The following is a 24,124-nucleotide window of genomic DNA, read 5'->3' as shown; positions in this document are numbered from 1 at the left end:
AACAGTAATGGGGACAACACATTTCCTAGGGAAGATGGGGTTCACATCAAGAGCTTGTGTTGCCAGAGTTGTGTCACTCCTGTGTCATAAATTTAACACAGTTAACCAGAGTGGCCTCAGAACAAAGCACGTGCTGCAAATTCCAGCTCAGGCTCTGCTTTGTCACTGATCTGCTGCCAGCACAAGGCACTGGCCCAGAGCCAGAGAGAAACAGCCAACTTGCTGTGGTTTCCTTGTTCTCTTAGGGGACTCTGGTTCCCTGCAGTGCAAGGTGTATTCTGTGGAACCCCAATCCTGGAGATGAGCTTTGACAATCAAACTCTGGGTGCTGGGGGTACAGGCATGGAGCAAAGTGGGAAAGAAGAGCCTAAAAACTGAAACCTCCAAGCCTGTGTAGCAGAATTGTGAATGAATCCATGGCAAAAGTAGGGATGAGGCTTTCCTTCTCCAGAAATGCATCCTGTACCCGATGCACAAATCCAGCCCTGCATTAACTCTCCTTAGCACCCCCAGCAGCTCATGGTGTGCTGCTCTGCCTCCCTGCAACCCTCTGGCTCCAAGGGCTGACTGAGCCAGCTGGATTTTCTCCATTCCTCCCCAGCACAGTTCCAGGCTCCTCCTTTGAGAACCTCCTCTGGTGAGCAGGATCTTCAACTTGTGCCTCTTTGTCTCTCCTTTATTGTGCATCCTTTCTTCTCTCCTCTTTTAACCTCTGCATCTCCAGGAGCTGCTTCCTGAGCATGCAGCATCCTCTGGGTTGTAAATCCCTTCCATCCCCAAAATTCCCAGCTGGCACAGGCAGATTGCCATGTCCCAGCACAGTCCAGCCCTCACTGCTGCCCCTGTCCTGATTCCTGCTTTGGGAGAGGAGCAGCCCCGGGCTAGAACAGCTCCTGCACTTCAGCCAGCACCAGATCTTTGCAGTGGGGCTGTTCCCTGCTCTTCCATGCTCCCCCTGGGCTGTTTGGTGTGAGGACTGACGTGTGAGGACTGACTGACACCGGAGAGGTGCAAAAGGCAGGGCAGAGGGTGGTTAAAATGTGGTGGAAGAGCTGTAGGGAAAGTGGTAGAGGGACCAGGGCAGGATGGCACTGAGGGCAGGAGCAGGGAGGCTGTGGAATAGCTGTGTGTGCACGAGGTGGCATGAGCTGGAGACAAGCTCTGTCATTCGAAAACCAGACAGGTTTGGGGGGAGAATTAACTGTACAGAGCCTGCTGAGCAAAGACAGTATGACTGTTGTGCTTTTTGGCAGGCAGGAGAGAAGAGAGTAAGAGTTGAAGGTGGGAATGAAAATGGCAAAAAATGATGGGGAGTCAGGATAGTGTGTGTTGGAGAAAACAGGGTTAAAGAAACATGGAGAAAGTAGGAGACAGTCCAGAAATTCATAGCTGACACTGCCCCATTTTTTCAATGTATAATTGGAACCTTTTTCAGAGGGAGGGAGGAGAAATGGAGTGGGAAAATGCTGTGGATCATGACACCTCTTATTCTGATTTTAATTATCCTATAGAGGGGCAAGTCATCTCTGCACAGATGGGCCTCTTTCCTCTCTCTCTAAAGTGGCTTAACCCTAACCTGTCTGATGGGCCTGGTAATTATAAGTTTTACAGGCTGAAATGTGGTTGGAAATTATCAGCACATTTAGATGTGGAAGGATGTAGATATTTTAATAACCCAATTTTTGTATTCCATTTTCCTCGTTCTGAGCCTGAAGTCTCCATGTGGCTTACAGTGGGAATGAAAATCATGGTAGAGATCTTGCTGAAGCTCTGTATATCCAATTTAAATCAACATCAGTGTGAAAATGGGGCCATCATCTTCTTGATTGCAACAAGTGGGATTCACCTTATAATGTGAGACTATTTCACCTTACATTTGTGGAGACAGGAGTTAAAAATGCAGCCTGGTGTAAGGCAGAAAAATAAAACTAACAGGAGTGTTATAATGAACACAATGATTTGAAAAATCATAGGAGACTTGAAAATTCTGCTATTCAAGAGCCTTTCTTTCTTAGACAGAAAGATCTCCTGGCCCTGCAGGGTTTCAGCAATGTTCAAAGATTAGGCAAATTTACTAAAATGTTGATTGGATTATAATATTATGATGTTAGAGTGAATATCCTGAACTGGTTGTCTTTGGGAAGAGATTTGGTTCTGCAGCAAGGAGTGACTGTGGCAGGAGGTATTGTGCTGATGTTCAGCTAAATACTCAGAGCAGCACAAAACTGACTTTGGAGGCCTCTTATTTTAGTCCTGATGAAAATTGTTTCTTTCCCCCCCAGTATTCTTAAGGTTTTGTTTTTAAAGAATTATACCCTCTGCTCCTCTGGGTGTTCCTACACAAAGGTTTCCCCTCACGCTCGCTTTTAGCTGCGTTTCAGCCCAACAAAGCAGTCAGCTCTTGCTAATTCTACACCCAAGGGGCTCCTCTTTCTGTACATTTCTTAATTACATGGGATATTAAATAGGGGGCAGAAATGCAGTGCATTGTATGAAAGGGCTGAACACAGTGAAATAAAGCCCTGCTCCAGCCTGACCCACATGCACATCATGCAGCCAAGGCTGCTGAGGGGAAGGAGGAGCAAGCACAGACTACTGAAGGGTTTGGTACCTACTTAGTAAAATCACTGTCAGATTTCTTAACAGACTCTCTGGCACAGGAATTCCAAGACAGCTGCATGTCTGGAGACTGCAGGCTTGATCTGTGGAGGATTGTAGTTCGCACAGGCTCTGCAGATCCTGGAGAATATGTCCCTAATAAACACACAAACCCCACCTTCTCCCCAAAACACAGTCCTGCCCCTCACTCAGCATTTCAAAAATTACTTCCCTACTTTCTCAGCACAGGAAAAGCCCACAGAAGGAACCACCAGTGCCCCTATTTGTATATTCTGTTTTAATACGTGCTTCAGTTTTTTTCTGCCAGGTTTTATTCTGAGTGTTTGGGGAGGTCTGGGAGTCGATGAGCGCTTGGTCTGTTCTGTTGTGGAATTTCCTTGGAAAAATTCACCAGCAGCAGAGTTTTTGCTGAAACAGGTTTCTTTCTGCCTGTCCCCAAACATATATTCTCTAAAGCACAGGAGCAGGTGGCATCAATATTCTCTGCCAGTGTCCCCCCAAGCTGTGGAATTGTGGATATTCACAGTGCTCACGTTTAGTGAAGGTGCTGCAGTGAGGAAAGGAGGGAGCTGCTCCCTTCCTGATTAAGAAAAGAAGCAAGAGACATTTATGAATTGCACCCCAGAACTAGATTAGATTTTAGAAAAGACACCCAAACATCAAGAGGGGAAAGACTGGAAGAGATTGCCTTGGGCTTGGGGAACATCCAACATTAGAGGTTTTCAGGGAGAATTAGACCAATGTCTGCCATGGGCTATGCAGGTACTGCTGGTCCTGCCCTGGGCAGGAGAATGGTGTAGCTGAGCCTCCTTCCAGCCCTTCCTGGTCTGATTTTATGCTGCAGAGAAGAAGCTGGGCCCAGAGTTTCCCCAAGTACAGGATCTCTGCCACTTGGGCTTGCAGGACTGAAAGGACAGCAAAGCTTTAGTCTCACAAATCCTCATGAGAGCACCCAGAAAACATCTGTTCTACAGAAATTTGTTACTGTGTTTTATTAGCAGATTGAGTTTTAAAAGTGTGTGTAAATCCAGTATGGGTGAGCAAGTGAGGCTATAAGACCTAGTTATCCAATAGGTCTGGGGTTTGGCTGCTGGGTCTGAAGCAAAGGAATGCCTTATTCATAGGCTCTAATCCTGGTTCTTGACTTGATCACTGATTCTCTCTGCTCTTTCCCCAGACCCAGGAAATTAATGACTCTGTCTTGCAGGGCTCTTTTCACTAAGCAGTTCCCAGTTATCTTAACTGTTGTTTCCCTGTACTTCTTTCCCTTTAACTTTTTGACTCCCCTGACTCTGTGTGGGTTTTGTGTCATTCCAGAGGCCGCAGGCAGCCCTGCAAGGTCAGCCCAGTGTTTTTCTTGCCTGCAGTTCTGTGTTGTGTAGCCTAATGGATGTGATAACAATCTGCAAAAATCTCAAGCCTGTAAACACTGAAGAGGAGCAGGAATGGTTCCAAGGATGTGTGGGAAGAAGTTGACCAGAGGAATATGGATCGTGTGTGCTCTGATAAGTATCTTCACAGCTGGATCTCTGAGAATGGAATATGCTTTCAAAAGATTTTTCAGTCCACTTTAAATAAATGATGAAAAGTGTTCTGCAGCGTCAGCTCTTGATGGTGCTCAGCACACTCTCAGAGCACATATGCTCATTCTTTCCCCCAGAAAACCAGTTAAAGGGCATGAGAAACCTCCACTGCAGCTGCTACATATCACAGGAAAAAAATCCTTGGAGTTTTGTTGCTGATTTGGAAAATTCAGAGCTGACTCGTGATCTTCATGATGGCTGAATGTCTCTACAAAATTCACCATTTGAGGTGTCTGTGGGTCTCAGGTAGCAAATTTTGCTCCCTTCCTTGCAGGATCGATTAATTCCACTTCCCAGTTTTCCAAACCCAGAAGGTTTTAATGAATTCCATGTATTTTTCTGCTCCTTGCCAGCGCTGTTTGCTAATGCAATGTGAAAATGCTAATGGCAGTAATAAATTTGGTACATTTACTATCTTCTGAAACAAAACCTCACTGGGTTGGGTGATAAGGATGTCTTTCTTCTGCGCATCTTTATAGGATTGTGTTGCCTGTGGAGCTCGGAGGAGCTGGGCAGATATGGAGCACACCAAGGCATGCAAGGGACAGCCCCTCCTGGAATTCCAGGATTCAAGTCTTTGAGCTCCCATGGATCTGTGAACCAGCAGAAGATGTCTTTGCTCTGCCTTCCTTCCAGGTGAAACTTCCACAGCCACAATTCCCTGGATGAAGGCTCCTTCCTTCAGGCTCTGAGCAGGGCAAGACATCCCCCTGGGCTATTTCCTAGCAGGCTGTCAGCAGAAACACTGACTTTCCTTGTGTTTGTCTCCCTCTCCTCCTGCATGGATTCACTTCAGACAGACCCATGGGAAATGATCTTTGTGCATCTCCAGTGGCTTTTTCTCCACCTGCTCTGCTCCTGTCCACAGCCTGGGTGCAAATGTGTCACTGATGCTGCAGCAGAGAGTCTGAGGCTCTCAGCTTCTCCTCCTCACTTTAAAACACCACTATTGGCTTCCTGTCACTTGACTTCAGGCCTGATTAATACTATGTAAAACTGAAGACTCCACAGCTATTCTTCAAAAGGATTTAAAGTCCCCTGATTTCCCACAGTGAAGTGAGCAATTGCATTATTTCAATGTGAAGGAGAGAAAATTGAGATCAATATCCCCTCGTAAATACAACGCGGCAATTCGTAACAACAGCGATGATTTCATTTTTTCCAAGGCCAGGGGACCAAAACCATGGCAGTTCCTGTGTTCTTCCATGGTCATATATTTCTGTGTTAAACTTCTCCAGGTGGTTGACTTGATGTCACAGGGCTCAAGGAACGTGTCTTCAGGATATGTTCTGAAGAAAATAAATAACTTTTTCATACAAAATATGGGGGAAATGCTGGCAGTTCCAAGCAGTTTTGCCTTTTCCACACTCAGTGGTGATTCAGGATTCAATTCTCTCCCAGACTACAAAGACTGAAGGGGATTAGACACTCAATCAGACTGGAAATCCCTAATACAAGTCTTGACTGGCCTACAGGTGAGGATTTAAATGGCTAAAGGGTAAAGGTGAATGAGGAGTGCTTTGAAGGAAGGCATTTTCTTGCAGAGGATGGGGAGTTTCTCATGGTGTGATGTTCTGCAATGATGCTTCATCTCAGAGGCAGGAGCAGCCTGCAGGCAGCAGGGCAGAAACATGGCTGAAAAACTGGTTCTTCTTTAGAAGTGAAAACGTTGGGGTGCTTTTGGTTCAATCGTGTGAGAGGAAATGAAACACAGCAGAAGTGCTCCTGCAGCTGAAGAGCAAGACTTTTACTTGTGAGGATGTTACTCCAAAGAGAATCTTCAAGTCTGAACTGTAAATCCTAGGAGAGAGGATGAATTTTGATATTGATATTGATGATATTGATATTGATATTGATGATATTGATATTGATATTGATATTGATGATATTGATATGGCATGACAAGCCCTCTAGGGACTTGTAGAGAGGGTAAGGCGCAGAGTAAATGCTTTCAGAGTAAGAAAAGAAGCAGAATAGGTGCACTGATTGTCCCCTCAAATTAAATATATGGATTGCCAGGCATGAAACCATGGACACTCTCTGTTTTGCTGTTATTTCTGTTGACCTCAGCAGGGATTGCATTGATACATGGATGCAGGTTGGATGCAGATCCCTCTCGGGGTGACAAATACATATTTCTGTCATCCAGAAGCACTGTGGTTTCCAGAGCTCCTTCTGGTGCTGAGGAATCACTGAAAACTTTTTCCATTTGGGACGAATCAGTTTGTTTTCTGTTTCCAGAGCCAGATGGGCAGGGCAATAAACTCTTTTGGGGGTGGAGGGATTGAGCTGTTGAAGTGTTGGGTAGGAGTTGGAATTAATTTCAGATGGAGAGATGTTTGCATGCTAAAGTCTGTGCTAACTCCAAGTCTTGGACTCGATTTACTTGAAGAAAAGCTGTGCTAAGGGAGTGAAAAAAAGGTTACACACCTCTTGCAGGGAGTCTGGGGAATGGGAACAGAGGGATTTATGTATCTGCCCTGTGGCTGAGATTAGATAGCCAGCCACTGTAGCCTGGGGGGAAATGTGTCATCATTTGCATGCAGCAAGGTAATTACAAGTTCCTCCATTAAATCTTCCCCTCTGCATATGGATCTACGGCTTCGTTAGGACAAGTCCAATTACCTTGCTGCACTCTACATGGAAATGTACTTGGAGTTCACTCGCTGCAGAATAAGGCTGCCAGTGTGCTTGGAGGGGTGGGTGTGCTGTGGAGATTCTGCACCAGCTGCAGGACTGGGATGTGTTTCCATTTGCTGCCATGTATAATTCAGGATGTTCATAAAGAGCGTGAGCATCCAGATATCTGAAGGATACTTTGGGGCCATCCTGGGAGTTCCAGTGATTGGTTATCAGGGGATCAGTGCACAGAGTTTCACTCCAGCAAGTGCAATGATTTCACGCTCCCAGGCAGGAGAATATTCAGGCTGTTTCTGTAGCAGAGCAGGAGCAGCAGATGCAGGTATAGGGACCTTGGGTTTTTTATTGGAATCTTAGGCCTTTAATACAGCTTTGAATATTAATGGTGAGGTGTCATCAGTTCTGCTCATGGGCTGTTCTCTCTTCAGCCTGAAAGCTGCATTTCTTTCCTGTCTGTTGCTTCTTCTCTGACCTGCTTCTCCTGCCAGTCGAGGAAGCTTTCAAACAAAACCATCTCTGCTTCTTGTTTCACAAGATCTTTGTTAAGACAAGGCAAAACCAAGATTAATTCTCTGCCTAACAAGTCTTTTAGACTTCATTTTTGCCTGTATTGCCTCTTCAGTGGGTCGGGGGTGTGGCTTTGTAGCCCATGTTCCCTGAGAAGTCACTAATTCATTTCTCATGTGCCTCCAGTTAGGTAATCCTTGGAGGGAAAAGGAGTCTCTTGTCACCCTGCTGTCCAGTGAAGGCTGCAGTGCAATGAATGACCACATTTCAGTCACTCATTTCAGCTTCTTTTCAACTCCCCTAGCTGAGAGATTAAGACTTCGCATTAAACTGCAGGATTTTGCTTTCTCTCCATTTCTTCTTCAGTCTCTCCTTGCTGATAAATAATAGATACAGGAGAATGAATAAAGCACTAAACTTGTGCCATGGGACTGAAGTTTCCATCTAATTGGTGGTCCAGCCCAGTGTGAAATCTATTTGGTGGTTTCAGCTTGGTACTTCTGGAACAGTGTTCTTCCTGTGAAGATATTAACTGTAAAAAAAATTTAGCCTGGCAAAGCAATCCCAGTGTCTGCTTGAGAAATGCCAGAGATGAAGTTAATCTAGGAGCAGGCAGCCTTCACTGGGCTGTGTGGAGCAGAAAGTGCTGTGCCCCTCACATTCCTGGGGGCTCTGATAGACAATGTGTGGGTTTCAGTGCTTGGGCTTTGGAGTGAAATCACAGAACCACAGAATGGTCTGGGCTGGGAGGGACCTTAAATCCCATGCAGTGCCACCCCAGCCCTGGCAGGGACACCTTGCACTGTCCCAGGCTGCTCCAAGCCCCAATGGCCAAGCTGGCCTTGGACACTGCCAGGGATCCAGGGGCAGCCACAGCTTCTCTGGGCACCCTGTGCCAGGGCCTGCCCACCCTGCCAGGGAACAATTCCTGCCCAAGATCCCATCCAGCCCTGCCCTCTGGCACTGGGAAGCCATTCCCTGTCTCCTGGCCCTGCAGCCCTTGGCAATTGTCTCTCTCCAGCTTTCCTGCAGCTCCTTCAGACACCAAAAGGCCACACTGAGGTCACCCCAAAGCTTCTCCTCTCCAGGCTGAACAATCCCAGCTCTGCCAGCCTTTCCTCCCAGCAGAGCTGCTCCATCCCTCTGCTCATCCTGCTGCCTCCTCTGCACTCTCTCCAGCAGCTCCCTGTCCTTGCTGTGCTGCCCAGGCCTGGGGCAGCTCTGCAGCTTTGCTCTCACCTGAGGGGCAGAGGGGTAGAATCCTCCCTGCCCTGCTGCCCACGCTGGGCTCAGCCCAGGACAGGTTTGGGCTCTCAGCTCTCACCCACAGCTCCCCAGGGCTTCTCCCAGAGCTGCTCCTGCTGCTCAGCCCAGCCTGGATTGATCCCAGGGCTTGCCTTGACCCTGGTGAACTTTTGTTTGTGATACTGCATTTATTTTTATGTATATATATTCAAAAGTACAATTATGTATGCATATATATATAGATGCATAAATATATATGCATGTATATGTATATGTATATGATGTATATGTATATATATACATTTATATATACATATACATATTCATATATATACATACATAAAAAAGTGAAATACTCCTCCCACAATTGCCTCATACAGGGGAAAACACCACCTGGCTGTGACTTGGAAAGTAAATGTCTAATCTCACTTACGTCACTGCAAGAGCTATCCTTTAGTAATGAGGAAGAAATCTACACCTGATATTAATATGCTGTTTGCAAATCATAAATTCCACTGGGTTTGATTTTTTTAGCCTAATATATAATTTGTATCTTTAAAAGGGAATAGAATCAGGAATAAGTAACTCAGAGTTGGACATTTCAGCCCATATTCTGTGTCTTTTGGATTCCTATGGAAAGCACAGTTCTGTACAATCATTTGTCTTCATTCAAATGAGTAGTGATAATTTTATGTGAATTGTTTTTGCAGGCCACAGTGACCTCAGAGTCCTAGCTGAGGTCCATTGCCAGAAAAATGCTGAAAGAGGGAACATTGAAGCACCTGTATAAATGCAGAGTCAGTTCAGTGATTTCTCCTGCACTGGAAAGTGACAGTGTCAGAACTTTCTGAACATAATAATTGGAGCTTTGGTCTGAAATCACCCCTGGGTTTTGTAGTTTGGATAGTCATTGGGGCACTGACTACCATGATGTTCCTGGCAGTGCTCATCACTAAAATTATCCCCTTGTGTCTAAAAATTCTTTTCATTTTCTTTCTCCTCTCTAGAATCCCGGGACTGGTTTCCCAAAGAATTTTTATCCCTGGAAGTATTGAAGGCCATGGTGGAAGGTGAGCTTTAAGTCCTTCCAACCCAAACCATTCTGGGCTTCTGTGATAATCCCAGAGCAGTTGGTGGAATCTGGCAGTAAAAAAGTTCTTTTTGCACTGGGAGTATTGGCAGTGTTATGAGTGGACTGAACCCTTCCTCCAGGCTTCCACTGACCAAAGGTTAGCACAGGAAGTTCCTGAGGTTTATCCACTTGTCCAGCACCTGAAGGTGTTTGCATGAAGCCAGTTCAAAGTAGTGGCAGGTGAGATACAAAGTTTTGCAGTCCTGCTCCTGTGTGTAGAGAGCAAACTGCACAAGAAATTACAGAATATAGCAGACTTAGGAATTATTGGTTCTGCTTCAGTCTTTGCTGTGTCTTTAAAAAGACCCATAACAAAAGTGAATTTTCTAAAATTCCCTGTAAAACTCTGTTGTGTTGCAGAATTAAAAAACAAACAAAACAACAAAGTGTGCTGAGGCCAACAGCAACTTTCTGTTGGCTTCAGAGAGTGTTGAAGCAGCTGCTGGATGAAATCTCACCACGAACCCACAATGTTTAGACTTTCTTCTTTTGGGAAGAAGATGGGAAAGGCCAGCTGTGTCCTGCAGCTCTGCATTGCTGTCGTGGAGAAGCAAAGCCAAGTGAAGGGCTTTTAGGAGAAAGGAAGCAGCAACAGGGCCTGATGGAAGAGCTTCAATACAAGAGAGAGCCCCAGTGAGGCTTTGCATCTTCCAGCAGCATCAGGATGACTCTTTGGACAGAAAATCCCTGCAGGAGGCAGGGCTGGCAGGGAGAGGGCAGATCCAGGAGCAGTGGCTCTGTCTGAGCAAAACTCAGGGGTTTCAAAGGCAGTCTGCTCCAAATCTGATGCTACAGTTGGGAAGCCCTTTTGTCCTGGAGAAATCCCTTCAATAACAAAGTGGGGCATTAACAAACAGCAATTAAGTTTCTGTTCAAGATGTTGGCTGTGGCAAATAAAACGTTGTCTCATTGGGTAGCTCCTGTTCCTATGTCCAGGACACACATTTCAGCAGCCTGCTGCTCATCACTGTCTCCTCTCCTGAAGGAGATAAATAATATTGACCTTTGGAAATAGGTGGCTCAGTAGTTTATCTGGCTTCAGAACTTGCCAAACCTCATGACTATGTCTGGGAGGATTGTTTCAGATATATCCATGTCAATAAGAACTTATGTGAGCTAAAATAACCAATTTAAGAGTGCAGGACTCAGTCATCTTGTTGACAGGCTGCCTTCACGCTAGATATGTTTTCTATTATTGATGACATTTCCAGCAGATCCCAGAACAATGCTAGGTGAGTTCTAAAATTAATATCCCTTCCTGTGGTTCATTAGTTGGACTAGGCCTGGATAATAAATGGAGCTACAAAATCCAAAAAAGCAAACAAACCCCTGCATTTCCTCCCAGATCCAATTCCAAAAATGAAAGTGGGTTGGTTTTTTTTATAGATAATTTGAACTTTGGCTGAAGAATCTTTATGGAAATTCTAAAAACAGCATGCTCATTTTTCTTTTCACTTTCATATGCCTACCGAGTCCCAATCAGAGTGATAATTAAAATGTTGAAATGCAATGAAATAATGTCTGTGATGTGTTTCTAAGCAGAAGCAGAGCTCTCTTGCAAGCTTTCAGCTCAGTTCTGCAGGCCCAGAGGATTTAGCTGTTTCTGATAAGCCTAGATAAGCTCCTGGACTTCTGAATGCATGAACTGCAACTCTGAGCTTGGTGAAGTTCACTTATCACCAGTGAATTTGGTATTTAATTTAATATTGTTTTATCAGCTGTATAACTTTCCTTCCTCCTCTCCCCTTCAGCCCCCCTCAAAATCCTACCTGACATTTTTAACCCAAACACCACTGAAATATTAGAAAGTTCAGTACAGTAATTATAGATCAGCATATTTTAATTGCAGTCTACAGGCCCTGGTAGAGGTCGATAACTGAATAGAGCAGCAAAGGTGTTTAAATCACTCACAAATTAAATATCTTTAGAATTTTGGACCAAAAAACTTCAACCTGTAAATATTTAGTTGCTAAATAAGTAGTTCATTTGGACAGAATATAGGTTTTCTATGGATACTTGTGTTCTTTTCATATTAATTGCTCTTACTGAATTCAACACAATCCTGTGTTCTTTCAGTTCGACCAAGACCTCAAAATATCAGGAACATTATTGGTTATTTTATAACCTTGACTTTATAGCAAGATGCATGAATAGTTCTAATGATTTCCAAAATGTAATATCTGTAATGTTCTTATTGTAATTTGGGATAGTTCTTTATAATGGTAGAATTTTTAAGAGAGTGATATATGCTCGCTAGTCTGTGTTAAACAATGCTTGTCACTTTGGATTTTGAAATGTTTCAAGGTAATCAGATATATCTTTAGCTGTAGTGAAAGAACATACAATTAACAAATTAACAATTAACAAAAACATTCATGTTTGCTTCAAGGCCTTCCAATATTAATGTTTTCTTTTGAAACTCTTCACGCTCCAAGATGTGTAATTCTCCACCACACTCACGTGCTTTGCCTGCCTTTGTTACCTGAGTCATCTCAGTGCTGCATGGCTTGGGAAAACACACTGCCAGGTGTGCCACCAGAGCAAATCCTGTGCCCCTCGTGCCAGTAATTTTAGAGCACCTGATTCCATTCCAGAACTGACATTTCATTATTAATATTTGATTCCGTAATTACTTGATATTTAACCTTCTTATACCACCGGGGAGGGGTTGAAAAATGATAATTTTCTGTGGGACAAAACTTGGAAATTCCAATCAGTTTGATGGTAAGTTGCTGCACTTTCAGTTGGGAAGTGATATGGTTGAATTATTCTGTCATTTAAAGTGCCCTTTCGCTTCAGTCCAATGTCATTTCCATTCCCTGTGGAATTCTTGGGGTATTTTAATGTTCTGCTCAACACTCATCAGGAAAATCATGTCAGGAAAGAAGAACCTGTGTGTTTCCAAGCAGCAAGGTGCACGTGTCATTTGCATTCTTAATTCGATTTCAACAGGAGCATGAAGGTTTTGCAAGCAAACAGAAGAACCTGGCCATAGCAGATGCTGAAGAGAATATCAAAGCAGTGGGCTGATACCACATTTCAAATGGGAGATTTAGAGTGTAGAAATGTGCCTGAGGTAAGGCCTGGAGGGTGAGGAGGTGCTGAGTGCTGCTGTGCAGTGGGACAGCAGTGGAGCTCAGCTCTGTGCCCACCATGTTCTCTAAAAGAATATAAACTGCTAACTGTGCTCTGCTGCTTGTGGAGGATTTTTACAGGACTTGATAACTGAGGGCAGCTCTGATAAATGCTGTAAGACAAAGATTTATGCTCTGAAAAGTGGCAAAGGGAAATTTCTGCTCTGATTTTCATCTTCCCTTGGAAAGGAGAAGGGAATGTGCTCTGAGCACAGACAGCTTGGAGAGCTGCATCTTTCCCCCTCAAGCTGTGCATTTAAAGGTCCTTAGGAGATGATATAAAATATGTTGACAGTTTGTGAAACACAGCAATGCTGCAGCTTCATCTGCCATGTAGACAAATCTTTATTTCTTACAATTATAAAGTAATTATAGTCAGGCAAGCTTAAAAAGCTGCGGAGTTCTCCCTTATTGTGCCTGTTCAGCTGAAATTATTAATTGAAAACTGAAGTTTCTAGAACTCTCACCTCAGAGGACTCAAAGCAGCCCTTCAGACTCCTTGGTGAGCCATGTTGGTCTAAATTCAGAGTGAAAATACGTTGCAACTATAATGTTATTGATTCTTTATTGCAGGTATTAATCTTTTCCTTTAGCAGTAAATAGCAAACATAGGGGCAGGGAGAATAGGATGTGCTTCCCCATGGAAATGGAGTAATTAAATTTTGAACGGGAACTGCTGGATGTGTATACTTCATATGAGTACCCTGCTTTCATCATGAGTTTTTTCTTCTGTAAAATCTTATCTATGCTTTCAGTAGGAAAGAGTGAACTCCCTTAGTGGAGTTACAGATTTTTACTCAACTTCATGGCTTTGGGAGGCTGACTCATATTGATACTCAGCTTCCACTAGGAAAAGAATTGGTAAAAAGCAGGAAGGAGGCAGGAAACAGAAGACTTTTTCCTGTGTAAGAGTGTAAAACCAGAAGAGAAGTAAAAAACAAATATAGGGCAGTAGGATTTTCAGAGAACTGCAGCCTCAGGTTAGATTTTATTCATATTTTGTCTGGAAAAAAGTGTTTGTCCTCATTTTCAAAATTGTACAGCACTTTCTAAATTCACTCTGAATGATCTGAGCTCGGTGCTTCTGGAAATCCAGGCACTTACTTCACCTTAAATATGGACAAGAGACCAATTACAGCTCTTTTATTTTAGTCTGGGCCTGAGTGCACTATATACCATCATAGCATATTCAGTGAATCTCTAGCTCATGGAATATATTTTTCTATCCCTTAAGACATTTATAAAACCAATATAAAAACCTCAGCCTGGTAAAATGGTTTGAATTACCCAGAGGCAGAGCTTGCTGAGGCAGTTGGGTTTTGTGAGGCTGAAATGTCCTTTGGAAGGTGAGCACAGTGTCCAGGCAGTGTCACTGTCCTCCTCCTCGGGGACATCACTGGGGTGACAAATGGCCTGGGCAGCAGAGGGGTGCAGCACTCTGGACTCCTGAATGTCCCCTGGGATGGAGGGTGTCTGTCGTGTCCTGGACTGGACACAAGCTGGGCAACTCTGCTGTGACTGGGCTGCAATTGGCTCTGGCTGTTGGGTGGGTATTGAGTGGAACCTAAATATGTTTGGGGCAAGAGGGGTGTGGCATGTCGTTAAAAACTGCACCTGGGGAGATATTCTTTGTTCTAATTGACACATTAAGGACACCTTTACCTTTCTGATAGTGCTGCAACCAAGGCTTTCCATTGGAGATGTGAACACAAATGGGAACCACAGACAGTTGGATTTACTGCCCATTGGAATGAGGGCTTCTCCAGAGCAATCCCTGTGCCACTGATGCTCCTTGTGCCCCAAAAAATGGTGGTCTCTTTGTGCAAATGTCCAAATTATTTCTTCTTCTTATTATTTTTTTTTAACTCTGTTTTTTGTTAGAAATATGGGGGTTCAGGATAGATTTTTGCTGTAAACTTGGATTAGGCTCTTCTGGGGCCAGTTTTAGTTTCTACTCTATCTGTCTCCTTTCCATGGCCTGAGGTTTTCCTCTCTATCAGCTGGGCAGGATGGAATCCCATGACACATCTGGCTATCCCAAGAAATCTACATCTTGCAGAGGGAAGAAAGAAGAAGTGATCTTCAACTGTTTGTATCTCAATACAGATTTGTGGTTCCAGTGTGAATAATTGTATTTATTTGATGAATACAGTGTGACATGGAAGTTTCCTTCTGATAAATTTGTTCTGAGATCAGAATAGATGGGTGAGAGAGAAAAGGATGCAATCTGCAAATCATTTCTTTAATGATTAAGACAAACCCTGGGTTGCCCAGAGGATGGCCATAGGGAAAGTGAAAATGTGAGTTTATGACAAAACCCTGAACTGTGCCAACACAACACTCATCTGCATCTTTCTTGTAGGAAATTTGCTTAGTTTATTCTTTCAGAAACATGCCAGCATTTTACACCCCTTCCTGTGGCTTCTCTCTGAAGGAAATCAAGGCATGTTCAGGTATTTAGAAACCCAGAATTCTCTGCAGAAGAAATTTCTGCATTCCTCTCCAGCTCACTTTTAATCCCTAAGTCAAGAACTCTTTAACACAATGCCCTGCCTGCATGCAATACAAATGAGGGAAGGCTGTGTTTGAAGCTTTCTGTACAGACAAAGCATAATAGCACTGACTGTGGTAGTAGAACACATCGTTTATTTTGCATGTTTTGCAGCATGTTAATGTTCACTGGAGCTGGGATTGACTCATACAGTTTGAGCAAATGCTCAGTTTTCTGGATCAGAGTCAGTGATTGTTCAACCCACACCTTAGGGAAATAGTTCATGGTAATTGTGTGGGTAAAATGCAAGGGGTGCTCGTGGAGTGGGTTTGCTTCTCAACCCACCCCTGCCCCAAACATGACATGAATGAGGAGTCCTGGCTCCCATGGGATAGTGGAAGTAGGTTTGGATGGGATCTTGGGCAGGAATTGTTCCCTGGCAGGGTGGGCAGGCCCTGGCACAGGGTGCCCAGAGAAGCTGTGGCTGCCCCTGGATCCCTGGCAGTGTCCAAGGGCAGCTTGGCCATTGGGGCTTGGAGCAGCCTGGGACAGTGCAAGGTGTCCCTGCCAGGGCTGGGGTGGGATGAAATCTTTAAGGTCCCTCCCAACCCAAGCCTGTCTGTGATTCTATGATTTTCCATAACCCCATATGTTTGCAGACAGTATTTTGAAGCATGACATAAATCAAAGTACAATATGATTGGATTTAGCAGCAGAAACTTTGCTGATTTATATATTCTTTTCATTCTAGTTTGGCATCTTTTGTTCCTCTCCATGCTTTCCATTCTCAGGCTGAAATTCTCTACCACACGTCAGAATGTAGGAGTTCCTTCAAAAAACTCCTCATAATGGGAGGCTTGGTTATTAATGCAGAGACTGGGAGCTGAATGCAGGGAATTTGTTCCAGGAATTCCATGCAGGATGGCCACTCTCACCTTGATTTCCCTCCCGTGTCAGAAAATGTGCTCAAAGCTGACCTGACATGTGATGAATGTGCAGAACGAGGATTCCACCCCTGGCTGTACCAGCTTGCAGTGCTATAAATCAAACTTGGAGCCTAAAAAAGCCCAGGAGTTTTAGATTTACTATACAGAGTCCAAAATATAGTTTGATTATTGGTAAACAGCCATGTGGAAGTAGTGAACAGCTTTCAGAGTTACCCAAGGTGCATCTGAGATATTTTAAAATATATTAGCCATAGGTGAAACTGGCTAATATCCACAGCACTGCATTTTATCATGGAAGCAAATGGGCTTGAAGTCAAATTAGTCACTTATTTTGTTGTCATCTCTGCTCATTAGTGGGGAAAAACATAGAAATTAAGAAAAAATGTGCTAAAAGGTAATATTTATTTAAGTAAATGTGTGCTAGTGTATACTTTAGGCTATGCAAATAAGAACTTTGCTGTGTTTGTGCAGAAACATAATCAAGATATTTCCTTCAAATTAATCTATCTTCCTTTAACAGAATATAATGTGTGAGGTATTAGAGGCCTCATGTTTCTGCTTCTGGGGCACCAGACCTTGTTTACAACTGGTGGCTTTGCATGGCTTTGTTTGACCTGAAACACGCTGACCCTTTTAGAAAACACTGGGGTCTTATTTTTCCAGCACGGGATGAGCTTAGAGTAATTGTACTAAACCTTATCTGCAATTTCAAAATGAGTTGTTATTGCTGTGGTGTAGGAAGAAGAGGAGCAGGAGCAGGAAATGCCTCTGGTTTTAAGGGAGGCTTTTTACCAGTGCCTCCAGGAGTGCACTGAGCACCATGAGTTACATCTGTCCCTCTGTGTGTTTTCTCTCCCTCAGGCAGGAGGCTGTGCAGGGGAGCATCTTGTTTTGCTGGGGTTTGTTCCATCCAAATGCCCTGTGTCTGTGGGGAGGAGTGTGCCTGGCATTTGGAGCACAGCAATTCCATTTGGCTGGAACTCCTGCTGCCTCTCCAGGCCTGGCAGAGTCACTGAAGGGAACACCTTGGTGCTGACCCAGTGACACCAATTGAAGAGTCCTAATTCTTGGTCAACATTCTGAAAACTCACTTGTTCAAAGCATTTTGTGGGGACTTCCCTTCGTTTTGATTTGGGGGTTTGTTTTCTCTTGGTTGCATCAGCAATTCCTGCATCTTCATGGAAAACCTCTGTATCCAGAGGGGACACTGAGTTGTGTCATCATCTGAATCCCAAGGTGTTGACTTTGGTTGAGGGAGGAAGAGGAAGGAAGGAAGGAAGGAAGGAAGGAAGGAAGGAAGGAAGGAAGGAAGGAAGGAAGGAAGGAAGGAAGGAAGGAAGGAAGGAAGGAAGGAAGGAATTTCAATTTATGTAATGTCAACAGCAGCTCCCCTCCTAAAGACTTCCCATACAAACAGAACTTTGCAAGCAAAAACTATTTTTTCTTTTCTTGATGAAGGGCACAAGAAATAAACAGTAGGAGTAAAGGCCGATGAGAACAAGCCTGGATTGCTGGTATTGCCCCTCTTTATTGATTTAGGTGATGTCCAAAAACATCATTTAGCATGAGACCCCTCCTGTTTCAGACCCTGTAAAAACCAGAACGATTTCCCCAGCTTTTCCTCAGCTGTACCTTGCAGCAGAGAGAATGCATTCCAAGCACAGCCAAAGCAGGGAGATGTGTGCTCTGCTTTGGAATCCGTGCAGCTCCGTTTGTTTCTGCTGCTGCCTTCACCTCTGCTCAGCACACAGCCACATCCAGAGCTGCTCTGCAGTTCTTCTGTGTTGTGCATTATCTGCTCAACAGCAACAGTAATTAGCCTAAATTTAGAATGTACAGAGTGGTGAATTTAAGTTTTCAAAACAAACTCGTGCCGGAGTTATGCACACAAGAATGCCTTAAATTGGGTATTGAAAGAAAAAAGAAATGGACTAAATCACTTCTAATTTTCTGGTGGGAAAAGACTGTAAAATATGCTAAAGAATACAAATAGGCAGAAAAATCCCATTGTAAGCTGGGATTCAGACTTGATCTCATTTCTTGTCCAGCTGTAAGACAAGGAAGAATAGAATTTTTATCAGATTTGATGCAGTCTCGACTGTGCCACTGTGGTGTAGTAATGACTGCCAGTTTCCTCTAGTCATCCAGCAGATGCAGGAAGGTTGTGTATTCTTCTAAAAAGAGCCTAAAATATTTACATGGGAAGTAAAGAGAGAAGCCCAGTCTGATCCAAAGACATGTCTTAGAAGGGACACTGCTTTTTTTGAGTTTTTTGTAGGGCTTTTTGCACTCATTTTTGAAAACTATTGTTATAGTTTTCATTTGATTTTCCATAAGGGCTCACAATAGATAAAAATGTATATCAGGAAACTTTGCCTTGGTATCCTTTTTGTCCTGTTTACAATTTTGCCACTTTTTCATCCAGCAAATTCAAGGGCTGGAATGAAAAATCTAGTTTGCTCCAATGCTGTTTACTACTGGAAAAGTCAAGAAGAATAGGGAAAACTCACACTTTTTATTCAAGATACTTCAAGTTATAACTAAATTGGTGTGAAAGGCCCATCTTGTAGGAGAACCTGTGACTGCAGAACTACTCAGGGGCAGTTTATCCACACACCCAGGTCTGTGTGCATTTTTCTAACCTCCCAAAATAACCTCGATAAATCACATCATTAAGAAACTGTCTCAAACTAATAAAAATAGCTTCCATTCTTAAATCACCGTTACTTTTGAAACCAGGAGTAATGGTCTCGTGTTTCCTGCAGGAGGTAAAGCTGCAAAGCAAACTCTGAACAAATGAGGCTCGTGGCTTCTGTTGGCAAAGCCATGCCAGAGGCTTGGAGCCAGGGAGGGGCAGATCCATCTTCCCTGAAAGGCAATTCCTTGCTGCTCTCCACCGTGGCAGATATTAAATATTCTTTGTTTTGCCAGTCATACTTTTTGGAAGTCATAAATTGCTTTATCCAATGTAATTAGGGTAGTTTCAGGTAATGGGGATCTAAATGATGGATCCTTTTATCCTGCTTTTATTTTTGGAGGTAGAGGGGAAGCATCATTTTATTTTACCTTTTTAGACAACTAAAGCTTCCCTTGCTTGGGGAGCTGGGGCTGTGAGAAAAACATGCACTGTGTCAAAATTTGCAATAACATAATGAGCTCTCATTAACACTGCTTTCCACCCAAAAGTTTCCCACTCTTCCTAATAGCTTTTCATACCAGCAGTTTCCCCCAGTACCATTAGGGATATGTATAGTACCTAACTTGAAAATGACAGATCTGTTCAGAGACGTGATCCTGAGAGTTTTACTTACCCATTAGCTAAAATAAACACACATTTCTTTCTCATTTTCAAGGCCAGAAAAGAGCCACAATTGCTAAAACCCTGAAGTTTTTCAGCTTTTTTTGGGGAAACTTTTTTCGAATATACAGATTCCTCAGGATGTGTGTGATATTTAAAGAGAAAATGTTAACTGAATTCTTCCAAGAGCTTTCAACAGGATTGCTATGAAAAAAAGAAGCCAACCCCCCAATAATTTAAAAGGGCATTTAAATAAAGATGGGGGTTATCAAATTTTTTTTTAAGTAGACTCATTTTCGTTATTTTCTCCCAAGCCATCACCAAAACCCCACCACAGCAGAGGAGTTAAAATTATATTAATCTCCGTGAAGACACAGGGACTGGATGCATGTATAGATGTCTGTGGTCTGTTTATTCAGGTCTTAGGAACCACAGAAAATTGAGTTTGCAATGGGGCAGGCAGCGTGTGTGGGTGGAGAGTGGATGGGAGTGAAAGGCAAAGTGGGAGAGCGCTGGTTGCATTATAAATGTTTCAGCAGGAGGTATTTGGAATGGCTCCCTCACTTCCATGTTGTGAAATCAGGAGGGAGTTCTGCTGCATCCCAAATGAGTGCTAATGAAACCTTTATTCCCAGCACCATCGTGTTTTCTGCATATGCTACATATGAGGTGGGAAAAAACTCAAATTAAAATTGAGGGAGAGGGGGAATATGCGAGAGAGAGGCAGAAAGGTTTTATCAGCATGGGGTTGGGAGGGGGTGCCTTACTCACAAAAGCAAAGCTGAATTTATTAGTTCCCATTTTTTTTCTCTCCCTCTGAGCCCTCAGTCTTGGCACTCACTGGAGAACAGGGGCTTATGGGCACAGGCTGCAAAAATAGTCTCAATAATCTATTTTAAAACTCCTTTTCATCTTTCAATAAATACTTTTTTTTTGACAGAATATATGAGATGGTTCAGGGTACAAAAGTCTCAGCAGCGCTTGTTTGGAATGTTCTGCATTTCTCACTCCTAATTTTTGCAGTCTTCTGAGTGCTTTTGAACTCTCATATCTGAGCCTTGGCCTCTAATCAAGCCAATGGAAACAAAAACCTCCTTCTAAGAAGGAACATTTCTTTCACCACCTTCCCTCCTCTCCTCCACCACTAAATACTTTTTCCCTTTCCCTCCCATTTGCTCTCCCTTTGCCAAAGCCTCAGCACCTGGATACTGTGCAGTTCTGCAGTGGTGAGAATGGTGTTGCATTCCCAGGGTGATCCAAGGCTGGGGATTGCTGCAGGAGCTCTCCCAGGTTCATGGCAGGGATGGAATGCTCCTGGAGCTGTTGGAGCTCATTTGGTAAAAACGTGATGACTTTTGCCTCCCCAGCCTTTCCAAGGTCAGCACAATTTCGAGTCATGCTGCCTTAGAAATCAATAAACATTTAAAATACCTTAAAAAGACAGGCTGAAATCTATAGTTATGAATCACTGTCCTGGTTTACTGATAGAGCCATCCTGACGTGCCTTCCTGTCCTCAGCTCTGCTTTGTGAGATGTTCTTGCTCCCTCTCCCTCTGTGCCATTTTGTTCGACCTGTCTGTGGCTGTAGGAGCAGAACAAACAGCAGCAGTGGGATGTTTGCATGTGGTGGCTGAATTCTGATTTTCCAAGAAGAAATAGGCAGAAACAGCCTTTAACAAAGGTGACCTTAGTTACACTTCAAGGTAAGCAGTGCCAGAGGGAGGGAGAGGACACCAGAGCATGAAGGGTTTGTGGTGACAGGAAAAATAGTGCAAGTATTTTATTCCTCATTAAGGTCATCTGGTCATTATGTTCTTGCATCTATTGACTTCGAGTCATGGAGGAAGAAAATCTTTCAGATTCCTCAAGGAGGTCAGGTGGTATGGAGGAGGATTTGTCCTCCCATGCCTTCTCATCTCCCAGACCTGATGCTTTCTCTCAGCAGGAGAAATTCCTCTCCTTGCTTTCTCCTGTGTGCCCAAAATTAAGGCTCTAATTACACCCCCTGCCTCCCCCAAACCATATTTTATCTACAAAGAAAAAAAAAAAAGCAGATAAGAGGTCCAGAAGATTTGTTCCTACATCTAAAAAAGTTTCACCTTTTTTTTTTTTATTATGGTTGTTCTACTTGAATATATTTTCTCTGATACGTGGATAACAGGGAGAAAAAAGAATCAAATCACGGAGAAAGAAATGGAAACTATTCTTGCCATAAATCTTCCCTTTTTCTCTATTTACTGGAACAGAAAATTGGCTAGGAGGGAAAGGCAGTGTGTATGTGTGTGTGTGTGCCTCTGAACCTTCCTTACCAATGTAAGAAGTGACATTTTCCTAATTTCCGTTTATATAAAAAAGGCTTTGCGTGACTTTGATTTTCATAACATGAAGGTCAAACAATTCAGAATAGAAACAATAATATTCTTCAGAAATTGACCCATGAAAATGTATTTAAGCTGGTTCTGGAAAACTGCCCTTCAAAGCTCCTTCCCAAGTAAACTTGCAATGACATTTCAAAACCAGAACGTGGACGGCGGCAACTGTGGGGAATTTTTGGATTGTTTCTGCTAATTTGGTAACCACACTCAAAGTACCTGTTACACAAATCAAACTCCAGTAATTTGCTGTCCAGGTGCCTGATCTTGCAACAGCCAACATGCTGAGAAACATTTGAGGGTATTCAGCTCGGTTTTATATACCTTCTGTATTGCTTTTTCTATTACTTTGATTGCTGATCTTACTTCCCAAGTCCTTTAACAATGAGAGAGATAAAGCTGCTGCCCTGTTAAGGCACAAGCAATTGAAATATCAGAGTAATTTGATGTCAAAGGGGTCGTTCAGCTAAGAATTAAGGCTTCATCATCGTTTTATATCTTTCCCTTTTTTTTGTTCTTTTTCATAAAGAAACAAAGCGTGGCGTTGCCTGGCTGGGCTCAATGTTTGGGCAAGATAAATGTCCTGCCTGTGCAGATACAACACCCCCATGCCTTCAGCAATAACACAAACAGGAAGGATTGCAGCACTGGAAATTCTGGAGCGTTGGGGATCTGCTTTGTCTTTTCATCTCTGTCAGGCTCCATAAACGAGGCTGTGCAGCTGAGAGTGATGCTCAGGAGCCACGGGTTGGGTGCAGCTCCCCTGCACACTCCTAGCCTGCAGCTCTGGCACAGACCTTCCTTTGGATGCATAAAATCATTGGGTATTTATTAGAGACATGGTAAATGGGTGAGCTGGGCTGGGGTTGGGTAGAAAATGTGCAAGAAATAAGCCTTTAATTAACCTTCTTGGGATGTTCTTTCACCTCTGTCTTGAGCTCCCTTCTCTGGTGTAGAATGTTACCTGATACTCAAGCAGTATATAAATACAAAGAACACTTTCTGAATATGCTAAATCGTGTGTTGGAAACATGTAAGTCCCCACAGGGTGGAGATCTGGTGAGGATAGAAATCCCCATCTCTGCTGGGCTGTGCAGGGGTGTGGAGTGACTCACATGCAGAGAAAGCTCTGTGCTGAGGGCACAGGAACCCAAAAACCCAATTCCTGGGGGAAATTTTGCTTCATGGCAAGGTAGTTTTGCCCTCCTGGATAGCACAGCACTGGCCTAGTGGTTCTGTTTGTGTAATGCCTGAATCCTGGAAAGGAACTCCTTGGCATCAGCTCTCATTAGTAATTATCTTCCTGCTGCATGCTAGATAAAAATTGAAGAAGCTCTAGGATATCTGGGGGATTGTTATTTAAGATATATCTATATATGTATGTTAAAGACAAAGTGTAGCTGTGGATAAATCCATGACTCTGCTGGCCCTACAAAGACAAACCTATGTGCTTACAATCCCACAGCTGGCCATGTTTCATTTGTAGCATTTTGGGAGTGATTTCACCATGAATCTCCTCCAGTTGTTGCCCTCTGGATTGGGTTCTTTAAATACAGACCTTTTTTTTTTTAATTCTTTTCCCCTCTGCATTTCTAAAGCAGGAAAACAATATTTTCAGACTGAAACCCTTATGACATGATTTCTAAAGGAAATACCATGTATTGATCCAGAGTCATGTGCTCTGCTGTGGCTGACATTGTTTTATGGCCTGGGTTTAATGGTTTTTATTGGTTAAAGCTTTTAGTCTCAAGTCCCAGCAGTTACAAGGGAGCACTGAGTGTCTTGTGGATGTAAGAAGGGTATTAACCTGTCTGCTTTAACTGCCAGCTCATTCCTCTGGAGGCATCATGTTTGTCAGATCATTTTTCAGCAGTGCCACACAGGCCTGGGTGTGATATTTATTCTCCCTGTAACAAGTTCTTTAATTAATTTATAGACGGGACACTGAGAAGTTCCATGTTGTTGCTTCCTACAGTTACCATTACTTTTAAAATAAATTTTGGTTGAGTCTTCATTTTGCCAAGGTTTGGTTTTTTTTAAGGAAAGGGTTTGTCCTGCACTGGGTAAAATCTTGTTCTGATCATGCACTGAGGGTTCCAGGGCTCTGCTCTGGTTCAGGTGTGAGCACAGCAGGACTGGAGGGATGTAGGAGCCAC

This window comes from Lichenostomus cassidix, chromosome 11 (assembly GCF_008360975.1).
Source record: "Lichenostomus cassidix isolate B80296 chromosome 11, HeHo_3.0, whole genome shotgun sequence".
In the NCBI taxonomy this organism is placed as follows: Eukaryota; Metazoa; Chordata; class Aves; order Passeriformes; family Meliphagidae; genus Lichenostomus; species Lichenostomus cassidix.
Note: the sequence above shows the minus strand (reverse complement) of the source record.